Source organism: Saimiri boliviensis, chromosome 1 (assembly GCF_048565385.1).
Source record: "Saimiri boliviensis isolate mSaiBol1 chromosome 1, mSaiBol1.pri, whole genome shotgun sequence".
Taxonomy (NCBI): Eukaryota; Metazoa; Chordata; class Mammalia; order Primates; family Cebidae; genus Saimiri; species Saimiri boliviensis.
The window spans coordinates 74,731,573-74,743,663 of record NC_133449.1 but is presented as its reverse complement, the minus strand read 5'-3'; the positions used below and the strand labels follow the sequence as shown (position 1 = coordinate 74,743,663).

At 38.7% G+C, this 12,091-nt stretch overlaps 1 protein-coding gene across 8 annotated transcripts in view; it reads right to left on the bottom strand.

Annotated features, from left to right (window-relative positions):
- The window catches only part of WDPCP (WD repeat containing planar cell polarity effector), a 785,671-nt gene that overhangs the window by 85,045 nt on the left and 688,535 nt on the right, over positions 1–12,091 (bottom strand). Inside the window, exon 15 of one of the 8 annotated variants that reach the window (XR_012517640.1) lies at positions 6,417–6,536. The exons of the other annotated variants lie outside the window; for them this stretch is intronic. The gene's annotated coding sequence lies outside the window, so the exon portion shown is untranslated. The remainder of the gene's footprint in view (positions 1–6,416; positions 6,537–12,091) is intronic. 8 annotated transcript variants of the gene reach the window in all.

The following is a 12,091-nucleotide window of genomic DNA, read 5'->3' as shown; positions in this document are numbered from 1 at the left end:
ATTGCTGCCTAGCATCATTTGTCTAATTTGAAGGACTCTATTTAGACTATATTGTCTAGTAATATTGACTAAACAGCTTTTGTTTATCGGAAAGGTCTTAATTTCTCTATTTCTGAAGGACTGTTTTGCTGGATGCAATATTTTTAGTTGATTTTTTTCTTTTAGTACTTTTAATCAGACCATTTCTTTTAAGCCTTCAAAATTTCTATTGAGAAAACTGGTGATAATCTTAGTTGGCTCACTCGTACATGATGAGTTGTTTTTCTCTGGCTGCTTTCAAGATTCTGTTGACTTACAACAATCTGATTACAACATGACTTGGTATGGGTTTCTTCAGGTATATCATAGTTGCAGTTCATTGAGTTCTTGAGTTTGTAGGTCCATTTCTTTTATCAGCCTTGGGAAGTTTGTAGCCACTGTTGGTTCAAATAAGCTCTTTGTCCCTTTCTCTTTCTCTCCTCCTTTTGAGAGACTCAATAATTTCAAATGTGCTAACTTTAAAAACAAGGATTCTTTTGCTTGCATAAGTCTGCTGCGGAATCCCTCTAGTGAATTATTTAGTTCACTTGTATTTTTCAGGTCCATAGTTTGTTTTTTTGTTTGTTTCTTTTTTCAAGAGACAGGGTCTTGCTATGTTGCCCAGGCTAGTATTGAACTCCTAGACTCAAGCAGTCCTCCCTCCTCGCCTCCCAAAGTGCTAGGATTAGAGGCTTGAGCCATCATGCCTGGCCTTTTAACTCAAAAAAAAAAAAAGTTTCTCTTTGTTAATAGTCTTATTTTGTTTATGCATTATTTTCCTGATTTCTGTGCAGTTCTGTGTTCTCTTGTAGGTCTTGATCATCTTTATGAGAGTTACTATAAATTCTTTTTTAAGAAGCTTATAGATCTGCATTTCTTTAAGGCAAATTTCTGGAGCTTAATTTTGTTCCTTTGATCAGGCCATGGTCCTGTTTCTTTGTATACCTTGTGGTCTTCTGTTGAGGTTTGAGCATTTGAAGAAACAGCCACCTTTCTCAATCTTTATCAACAACTTTTATTTGGGGGAAGACTGTGACCAGTCAGGCTGGCTAGAGGTTCTGAGACCACTCAGATTTTTCCTGGGGATGTGTTTTCTTTGGGGTTGTATGTTTGCTTTTAGTATGGGTGCTTCTGACTGTCTTACTTTCCTGTGTCTTCATGGGAGCTTTTTTTGTTGTATTCCTCTGCCCTTAATCTCTTGCTTGCCCCCCTGGAGCCTGCCTGCAGAACTATAGAGTCTCTGCTGTCTTAACATGCTAAGACATTCACCTGCTTTCAGTGGCCTCTAATCTTGTATCCAAACTATGCCACTGCCATTTTCATCAATTCCCTGAGCAAAGTAAGGCAGCCTACAGAGAAGTTAGCACGAGGGACTTAAGCTTCACTCTATTCCTTCTGTTCCAGGGGAGGGACCCTGGAACTAGAATAATGTGATGAACTCTCTTACGCTCTCAGGCACCATCCATTCTCTTGTTTTTGCACTTGCCTGCATTCTGTGGTCCATTAACTAATTTCTAGATTTCTCACAAAACTATTTTTATGTATATATTACAGATAATTTGTCTCTATAGGAAAATGAGGACCTGAAGCTTCCTAATCTGCCATCTTGCTAATGTCATTTCTGTATATTATTTCTGCAGTGTGTATATATAACCATATATGTATAATATATATTATATATTATATATATACAGTTTCATATATATATATACACAGTTTCATATACATATATGAAAACTGTAGCAGGTAAGGACTAAATGCTTTTTCCTTGATAGACAAGATATTATTATATTTATTCTCACCTTGAGCCCTTTTCCCAATCCTTACTGTTACTGAATTTCTTTTCATATTCCACTAGAAAATACATATAGCATGGATTGTCTCCTTGTAGAACTTTCTGTAATACCTTTTGTTTGGATATGCTAGTACTATTTTAAGGATGAAAAGTATAGTAGTTACTTCTATTATCAGACTTAATTTCTATAATATAATTACATGGATCAGCTGTACTCTTTGCTATTAATTAAGATAAAATGAAAATGTATCTCTGCTAGTAATGGAGTTCTCAGATGGTTTAATTTCCAAATGCAAAAATTAGGTTTGAATGTTTCTTCTTCTTTTTTTTTTTTGAGATGCAGTTTTGCTCTTGTTGCCCAGGCTGGAGCCCAATGGCAAGATCTCAGCTCGCCACAACCTTTGCCTCCTGGGTTCAAGTGATTCTCCTGCCTCTGCCTCCTGAGTAGCTGGGATTACAGGCGTGTACCACTACGCTTGGATAATTTTCTATTTTTAGTAGAGATGAGGTTTCTCTATGTTGGCCAGGCTGGTCTCGAACTCCTGACCTCTTAAAAGTAAACTTTTATTGAAGGTCTGCTCTGTGCAGATATCTTTGATGATTAGGGGATATAAAGATGATATAAGGATATAATCCCATCCTTAATGAGCTTACAGTGTGATAGCAGGGCGGGGAGTGGGGAGCAGAAAAAAATAAACAACTAGTGACAACATAGGAGTAGAGGAGAGGCCAGGTGCTGTGGCTCATGCCTGCAATGACAGCACTTTGGGAGGCTGAGGCAGGTGAATTGTTTGAGCCAAGGAGTTCAACACCAGCCTGGGCAACATGGTAAAACCTCATCACTAAAGAAAAAAAAATTAGGCATGGTAGCACACACCTGTAGTCCCAGCTACCTGGTAAGCTGAGTGGGAGGAGCAGCTGACCTGGGGAGGTTGAGGCTGCAGTGAACCGTGATCATGTCACTGCCCTCCAGCCTGGGTAACAGAGTGAGAGAACTTGTCTCAAAAAAAAAAAAAAAAAAAAAAAAAAGTAGAAAATAAAAATTTTTGGAAGATACTAAAGGACTTATTTTGGGTTCTTTTATTGGTAAATATGTTTAAATTGTGTTTACTTGAATATAAAATGAAAATAAGATCCTAGTAGCAGCAATTTAATATGGTTATAACTTTGAGAAAGGACAACAGGAGTTAGAAAAAAAATAATTTATGTTAACTATTTTAAATCTGGTAGTCTTATATTATAGCTATAATATGTGATTATATTTTTAAAATATAATATTGAGTGTACTCAATTCCAGGAAAGGTTCTAGATGTAACTAGGACTTTGGTACCACCTACTAAACAAAGCTTAATGTCTTAAACTAATAAACTACAAAAAGGCAGAAGTTTGGTGGGGTGGGATATAAGATGGGGTAGGGAGTGGTTATAGCCTGAGTGACCTATTACTTTATAATCACTTTTGTGTTCCATTTGTGGAGAGGTTAAGGGTTTGGTCCGAAAGACCCTGAATTGGGTAAATTTGAATTCTTGCTAGGAAGCATGAATTACCTAGAATTTTGCTTTGTCTTTCTAGAACACAGATTTTAAACTGGTAGTCCATGTGCCAAATTCAGTTTACAGATGTTTGACCTACAGTATTTAACAACTATTTTGAATTATTTACCAACACTTAAAATTGGGATATTTAGGTGAGCTTTCATTTTGTTTTGTGCAATGGAAGCTACCCAAATTCATTTAAAAAACTGGGAGATTTAGCATAAAAATCCAGTCTTCAGGCTTTTTGAAAAGTCAGAAGATTTTGCAGTATTTGGCCTCCATTTCCTAAGAGCCACAGTCTTCTTAATCAGAATGGCTACTGCCCACTTTTGTGGGGCAGGCACACTCCACTTCATCCCAGTCCCCTTTAAACTCTATTATTATTTCTATAACATCAAGGCTGAATATCTGTTCTACTTATCAGGCTTATACTTCTAAAGGCATCAAACTACAGATCACATGAGCCACATGCAGTCCTATGTCTGTTTTTTTATGGTGCACAATCTAAAAATGGTTTTTATATTTTCAAATGGCTGAAAAAATACAAGATATATTTCTAGATGTGAAAATTACATGGAATTCAAATTGCAGTGTACAAATAAAGTTTTATTGGAGCATAGCCATGTTGTCTACAGCTGCTTTTGTGCTACAGTGTTGGCTTTGAGTAGTTGAGATAGAGGCTATATGACTTGGGAAGGCTAAACTATTTACTACCTGGCCCTTTAAAAAATTTGCTGAGGCTTGATGTAGAACAAAAGGAAAAGCTCTCCTCACCCCCGCTTTTAATCTTTTTCCTTTTCTTGTCTCTTTCACTGTTTTTTTGCTATCCTATCTTAACATGTTCCTTTAGATCCACGCTAGAATTACCTTATCAAATTCCATTTCACAGCAAGAATGAAAACAGTGAAAAACTCAGGAGACCAGGGTTCTGATCTCTGTGTTTAACTAACTGTGATCTTAGACAAGTCATTTAATCTCTCTGAGCTTCTATTTCCTCATTTGTTCAACAAAAGTGCTAAATTAGATCATCTCTAAAATATTTCTTACTTTCAATTCCATGCAGTAGACAAAAAAGAAAGAAGAGATAAGCTGGGAGAATAAAAATGTAAAGGACAAAGACTAAAGAATGACTGGGAGACTACTGGTTGCTAGGTAGGTAGGATAGAATAATAATTGCCACCTTTATTTAGTTAGCCCATTTACATAAATTATCTCTAATTTTCATAATGACCCTTTAAGGTAGGTATCATTACACCATTTGCAGATACAGAAACTGAGGGTCAAAGAGGTTAATTGGCTTGCTCTAAACCAATATCTATTAAGTGGCAAAAGAATCAAGGTTCATACCTGAAATGTCTGGCACAAAGCCAGTGCTCTTCCATTTCAACAAACTGCCGGAGTCAAAAGAGGAGAATCCAGCTAAGAGAACTTACTGCTTTTATACATTTGCCTTCTGAAAAAAAATTGCACTATTTCTCTGGTGATCTTATACATTATTCTTTAAACCTATCTATTCTTTCGTTGGCTTTGTGCCTTCAAAGGAGATATCCTTTCCAGTTTAAAATCTCCAAAGGATTTTCAAGGTAAAACACTTTTCAAGATGTTGAATCACATGGAAGAATGAAAATCTTTTATAATATTGTTTGTTAAACTGACAGCTCTACTTAACAGAAACCATTAAAATATTTACAAAGTAGCAGCTGCTCTTGTAAAAAAAATACAGCTTTTTGGAGGCATAAAAATAAACACGTTGATAAGTACAAGATAAACCATTTGATGACTTCTTTATGTACATTGCTCAATATAGGGAAAATTCTGATATTTACAAAGCAATTATACTACAAAGCTTTTCAAGTTAAAAGGACACAGACTGAGTAAGAACTGAACTGTTTACAAGAATTTTCCATACTGATCTTGGAAACAATTGAGGAAACCCCCAAACATAATCATTTAAGAAGTGTTAGATTTCAGGTGTTTTTATTATTTTTTTTTCCGAAAAAGCTTTGTTCTTAGAAGATAGTTATATATGAATAAATCTCTAATGAACTCAGTTGAGTTTTATGTTATATTAGCATTATAGCCAAGCTTCTTATATAAATAATTAGAAGTTGTGGGAAACAGATCAAGAGAGCAAACCAATATGTTAACAAAAATGTTTAAAAGTAAACTGAACATTTGCATTTTATATCTTAGTCTGTTCATTTGACATTATTTATTTATTTAGAGATAGAGTCTTGCTCTGTTGTCCAGACTGGAGTGCAGTGGCACTATCATAGCTCACTGCAACCTTTAACTGCTAGGCTCAAGCAATCCTCCCCAGCTCAGCCTCCTGAGTAGCTAGAAGAACCAGCATGAACCACCATACCTGGCTAATTTTTAAATTACTTTTGTAGAGATGGGGTCGAACTATGTTGCCCAAGCTAGTAATTTGACATTGTATATATAAGCTGAGTGATTATAAACATTAATTATTAAAAATCTGCATTGTTGGGTACAATTTAGTAATTTTAACAAAATAGAGCAGTGATATGTAACTTTTACAACCCAAGGTTATTTATGAGGAGAAAAAAAATATATAATAATTTATATTATATACATGTGAGAAAGTGGCTTTTGGCAAAATTTTGAGTTAATGGAAGAATGACATTGATCATGATCCTGTGATAACATAAGCTTACTGATTCATTTAATGACTTCTACTTATGGGTAAGAGCATTAGATGGAAAAGAAAACCATCTGGTAGTGATTTCTAAATCTGTGATATACTAATAGCTTGAGAAAAACCATAACTTTTATTTTTAAATACGCATGTAAGTTATGGAATTATTATAAACCTATCAAATTTTTTGATATGATTCTTTTTCTACCTTCAATTTCACTTAGCTCACACTTTGTTGTCCTTCCAAATACAGTATTTTCCATGCTGTTCTTAAGGAAAATAGTATTTTGCCATTTTTTAGAACTAGAAAAAGGCAGGAGACTAAGATGATGATGGAGGAAGTTTAGGATGCTCAAAAAGTATCAGCAGCTTATCAAAAGTAAGGAAGAACAAGAAAAAATAGTGTTACCTTGACCCAAAAGGGTGGTAACAGGCAGTTTATCTTTTAGGGTAACTGTTATAAGGTCCCATACTTTTCATCTCAGTTACTTCAAAGTGTTGATGTGATCCCTGTGGGAGTCATGCCTTCCTGTATAAGAAATACCAGCATATATATTGTTGACAGTTGTTTTCATTAAAAAAAAAGCAAAACAGGAAAAATATGCAATTAATGATAATGTATTACATTTATGTACAAAAGTTTGTCTTTAACACTGGGTTTTCCCTTCTCATCTTGAAGATCTTTGATACAAGTGGATGTGCCTATATGTAAATAAGTACTCATGCTTTGGGAACATGTAAATGTGTTGAGATTAAAGTATTTTATAAAAATTTCATTTTCAGTTATTATTACTATGTGTTGATTGATATATTGAGTTTTGGTGTCCATTGATAGACAATCTGGAAAAACGGTGACTGTTCAAGACTGCTTTTGACTTCTTCTACGACATAGACCTTTCTATGAAACAGGCACTGAAACTAAAGCAAACAGTGGAGGAAGGACTGGTACAATATAGAAACATTTTTAGTGAAATGAAAAAGCAAGAAATATAAACAGAAATGATGTATTTCCATAAAGTTACACCAAGAATGCCTACCTCTCTTGCCTCTCCTTTAACCTCCTTCACGTATTCTGCCTCTCTCACCCCAAGACAGTAATACCCACTCCTCCTCTTCCTCCTCCTCAGCCTATTCAATATGAAGACAACACAGATGAAGACCTTTATGATGATTCAGTTCCATTTAATGGTAAATATATTTTCCTTTTCTTGTGATTTTTGTAATAAAATTTTATTTTTTCTAGCTTACTTTATTGTAAGAAGGTAATATGTAATATAACATACAAAATATGTGTTAATTGATTATGCTGCTGGTAAGGCTTCCAATCAACAGTAGGATACTAGTAGTTACGTTTTGGGAAAGTCAAAAATTATACATGAATTTTTACTTCATGGGGGTGCCCCTAAACCCCGACCTTGTTCAAGGGTTAATTGTACTTTTAAAAGGGCAATTTGGCAGTATTTATAAAAATAAAAATATTAATACTCTTTGGCCTAGATAGCCTACCTATTGAAATATATCCTGTAAAAAAAACATTAATAGAATGAGCATGAAGGTAAGTATAAGGGTACTTATGCAAGCTCATGATTAAACATACATAATTTTTTATGGTCATTTCAGCATGTCTGAAACTAGACATTATTTAGCGCCCACTTATAAGTGAGAATGTGCGATATTTGTCTTTCTGAGTCTGACTTGTTTCACTTAATATAATGGCCTCCAGTTCTAGCCATGTTGCTGCAAGACCTCCTTTTCTACCACATCTTACTTAACTAGCCAAAGAAAGTTCTCTGGCTCATTTAATTAGATTGGGCCCACCTGGATAATACAGAATAATTTCTATGTAATCTTAGTTAAATCTGCAAAGTCCCTTTTGCCATGTAACACAGCATATTCACAGGTTCTAAGGATTAGAATGTGAACATCTCTCAGTGGGGGACATTTTGTCTACTACTCACTTTTAGGAAAGGTTCTCCTGTTTACAGGTTATACCAGATTTTACTCATGTCTGCTTCTAGTATACTTATATGGTTTTGTTTGTTTACATTTAAATCCCTCATCCTCTGGAATTTATTATGGTGTGAGGAGTGAATCCAATTTTATCATTAAAAAATCTAACACACTTACAGAAATTCCACTTATTAAAAAGCTGAAGTTCATCTTTTCTCCACTGATTTGAACTGCCTTTATCATACACAGAATTTCCATACAGATTTTCTGCTCATTTCCATTGGGATACCAATATACTCTGTAATTTTAATTAAAGAGTTTTTTCGTATTTTTTTTTTTTTTTTTTTTTGAGACGGAGTTTTGCTCTTGTTACCCAGGCTGGAGTGCAATGGCTCAATCTCGGCTCACCGCAACCTCCGCCTCCTGGGTTCAGGCAATTCTCCTGCCTCAGCCTCCTGAGTAGCTGGGATTACAGGCACGCGCCACCATGCCCAGCTAATTTTTTGTATTTTTTTTTTTTTTTTTTAGTAGAGACGGGGTTTCACCATGTTGACTAGGATGGTCTCGATCTCTTGACCTCGTGATCCACCCGCCTCGGCCTCCCAAAGTGCTGGGTTTTTCGTATGTTTAAATGTCTGTGGGGCTAGGTTCCTTTTACTATTCTTTTGCAGGACATTCCCAGATTTATTTTTATTGTCTTTCCAAAGGAATTTTAAAATTAACTTGTGGACCCCAGGAAAAATAGTATGTTTTTTCTTTTTTTACAGTAAAATGGATTGTATTGATGTATGGTTCTTGTCATTTTGACACATGCAGAGACTCATCTAACCACCACCCCAGGTCTGATGGTAATTTTATAAGCATAATGTTAAATTTGTAAGTTAACGTAGGGAGGGGTGATCCTCAGTGTTGGAGGAAGAGCCTGGTGGGAAGTGATTAGATCATGGAAATCTATTTCCCCCTTGCTTTTCTAGTGATAGTGAGTTCTCATGAGATCTGCTTGTTTAAAAGTGTGTGGTACCTTCACCTTCACTCTCTTCCTCCTGCTCTCCCTTCGCCTTCTGCCACTACTATACATTTCCTGAGGCCTCGTATCTTTGTAAATTACCCAGTCTCAGGTAGTTCCTTACAGCAATATGAGAAAGGACTAATACCGAAAAGTAGCACTGGGAGAGGGACATTGCTATATAGGTACCAGAAAATGTGGAAGCAACTTTGGAACTGGTAATGGGCAGGGGTTGGAACAGTTTGGAGGACTCAGAAGAGGATGGGAAGATGAGGTAAAGTTTAAAACTTCTTAGAGACTCGTTAAATTGTTGAAGTCCAGGCTAAGGTGGTCTCAGATGGAGATGAGGAACTTACTGGGAACTGGAGTAAAGTCACTCTTGCTATGCTTTAGCAGAGACTGACAGCATTGTGCTCCTGCTCTGGGGATCTGTGGAACTTTCAACTTGATAGTCATGATTTAGGGTATATGGCAGAAGAATGTGTAACCAGGAAAGCATTCAAACGTTTGGCCCAGCTGCTTCTAACTATGTATGGCCACATAAGTGAGAAGAGATGATCTGAAACTGAAACTTATATTTAAAAGGGAAGCAGAGTGTACAAGCCTAGAAAATTTACAGCCTGATGATGTGATAGAAAAGAAAAACCCACTTTCTGGGGAGGAATTCAAGCTGGCTGCAGAAATTTGCATAAGAGGAGCTGAATGTTAGTAAAGATAATAAGGAAAATGCCTCCAAGGCATTTCAGAGACCTTCTCAGCAGCCCCTCCCATCACAGGCCTAGAGGCCTAGGAGGGAAGAATAGTTTTGTGAGCCAGGCCCAGGGTCCTGCTGCTCTGTGCAGCCTCAAGACATGGTGCTCTGCATTATGGCTGCTCCAGCTGCTCCAACTCTAGCCATGGCTAAAATGGGCCAAGGTACAGCTTGGGCCATTACTTCAGAGAGTACAAGCCCTAAGCCTTGATGGCTTCTATGTGGTGTTAAGCCTGCAGGTGCACAGAGCGTGAGAGTTGGGAGCCTCAGTCTAGATTTTAGAAGATGTATGGAAATGCCTGCATGTCAAGGCAGAAGTCTGCTGCAGAGGCAGAACCCTCATGGAGAACTTCTACTAGGGCAATGCAGTGGGGCTGGAGCCCAAACCCAAGTCTCCATTGGGGCACTGCCTAGTGAAGCTGTGAGAAGAGGTCCACCACACCCCAACCCCAGAATGGCAGATCCACTAACAGCTTGTATCATGCACCTGGAAAATCCACAGGCACTCAACAACAGCTCATGAAAGCAGCCATGGGAGGTAAGCCCTGCAGAGCCAAAGGGGCAGAACTGTCCAAGGCCTCGTGAGCCCACTGCTTGCATTCTCATGCCCTAGATGTAAGACACAAAGTCAATGGAGATTATTTTGGAGTTTTAAGACCTAATGACTGAGGTGAGGGATCCAAGATGGCTGAATAGGAATAGCTCTGGATTGCGGCTTCCAGCGAAAACACAGAGGGTGAGCGGTCACTGTATTTCCAAAGGAATTTTTATTGCCCACAGACCAGGAGATTCCTGAGTGGAAAAGCACCACAAGTCTCCAGCGTGGCTGTTTCAACCGGCATGGCAGGTCTCTGCACAAAAACTCACACAAATCCAGGCGCCTTTTCAACAGGCAACTGGAATGCCTGGGAGACAGAGTCGCCCGTTCAACTGATTAAAAGAGGACGGAAACAGGGAGGCGGGCCAGGAGATTCCTGGGCAGAAAAGTGCAAGTCTCCAGCGTGGCTGTTTCAGCCAGCGCAGTGGGTCTCTGCACTAAAACTCACACAAATGTGGGCACCTTTTCAACTGGCAAATGGAACGCCTGGGAAACAGAGTCTCCAGATCAACTGAAAAAAAGGGGACTGAAACAGGGAGCCAGGACAGGAGATTCCCAGGTGAAAAAGTGCCACGAGTCTCCAGCAAAGCTGTTTCAGCCAGCGCAGCAGGTCTCTACACAAAAACTCACACAAATCTGGGCACTGTTTCAGCTGGTGACTAGAATGCCTGGGAGACAGAGTCGCCCATTGATCTAGCTCGGCCAGTCCCACCCCACAAAGACCAGCAATCTGAAATGCTCTGGATTGAGAGTTTCACAGCAAGCACAGCTGAACCCAGGATGGCCCAGCTCTGTGGTGGAAGGACGTCTGCCGTTACTGAGGCAGTCCACCACTACTGAAGTAGTCTGCCATTACCGAGGCAGCCCGCCATTACCGAGGTAGTCTGCCATTACAGAGAGAGTCCACCATTACAGAGGCAGACCGCCAATACTGAGGCAGTTCTAACTATACCCCTATAAACAAAACTGCAAGGAAGTTCACACAGCAGCTGGGCAGAGCCCACGGCAGCTCAGCAACACCATTGCTGGCAGACTGTGACTAGGGTACCTCCTCGCTGGGCAGAGAATCCCTGAAAAAAGGCAGCAGCATGACAGAAACTCATAAATAAAGCCCTACCTTTGTGGGACAGAGCAACAGAGTACCTGGGGAAAAAAAGGCGGTTATGAGTTCTGCTGAAAGAGACTTGAACACACCTGCCCATCAGATCTGAATGGAACAACGGAGCTCACAGCTCAGCACCTGAGGTCCTATAAAGGACAGACTGTCTCCTCAAGCAGCTCCCCGACCCCCATATATCCAAAGAGTCACCTGATAAAGGAAAGCTCAGGCTGACATCTGGCAGGTATCCTTCTGGGACAAAGACAGCAGAAGAAGAAACTGGCAGCAACCCTTACTGTTCTGCAGCTGCTGCAGGTTATCCCCAGGCAAGCAGGGTCTGGAGTGGACCTCCAGCAGACCTACAGAAGAGGGGCCAGACTGTTAGAAGGAAAACTAAAAAAAAGAAAGAAATACTTTCATCATCAACAAAAAGGACTTCCACTCAGAGATCCCATCAGAAAGCCAACAACTAAAAAGACCACAGGTAAATAAATCCGCAAAGATGGGAAGAAAACAGTGTAAAAAGGATGAAAACACCCAAAACCAGAACGCCTCTCCTCCTCCAAGGGATCACAACTCCTCACCAGCAAGGGATCAAGGCTAGATGGAGAATGAGTCTGAGGAATTAACAGAAACAGGCTTCAGAAGGTGGGTAATAAGAAACTTCTCTGAGCTAAAAG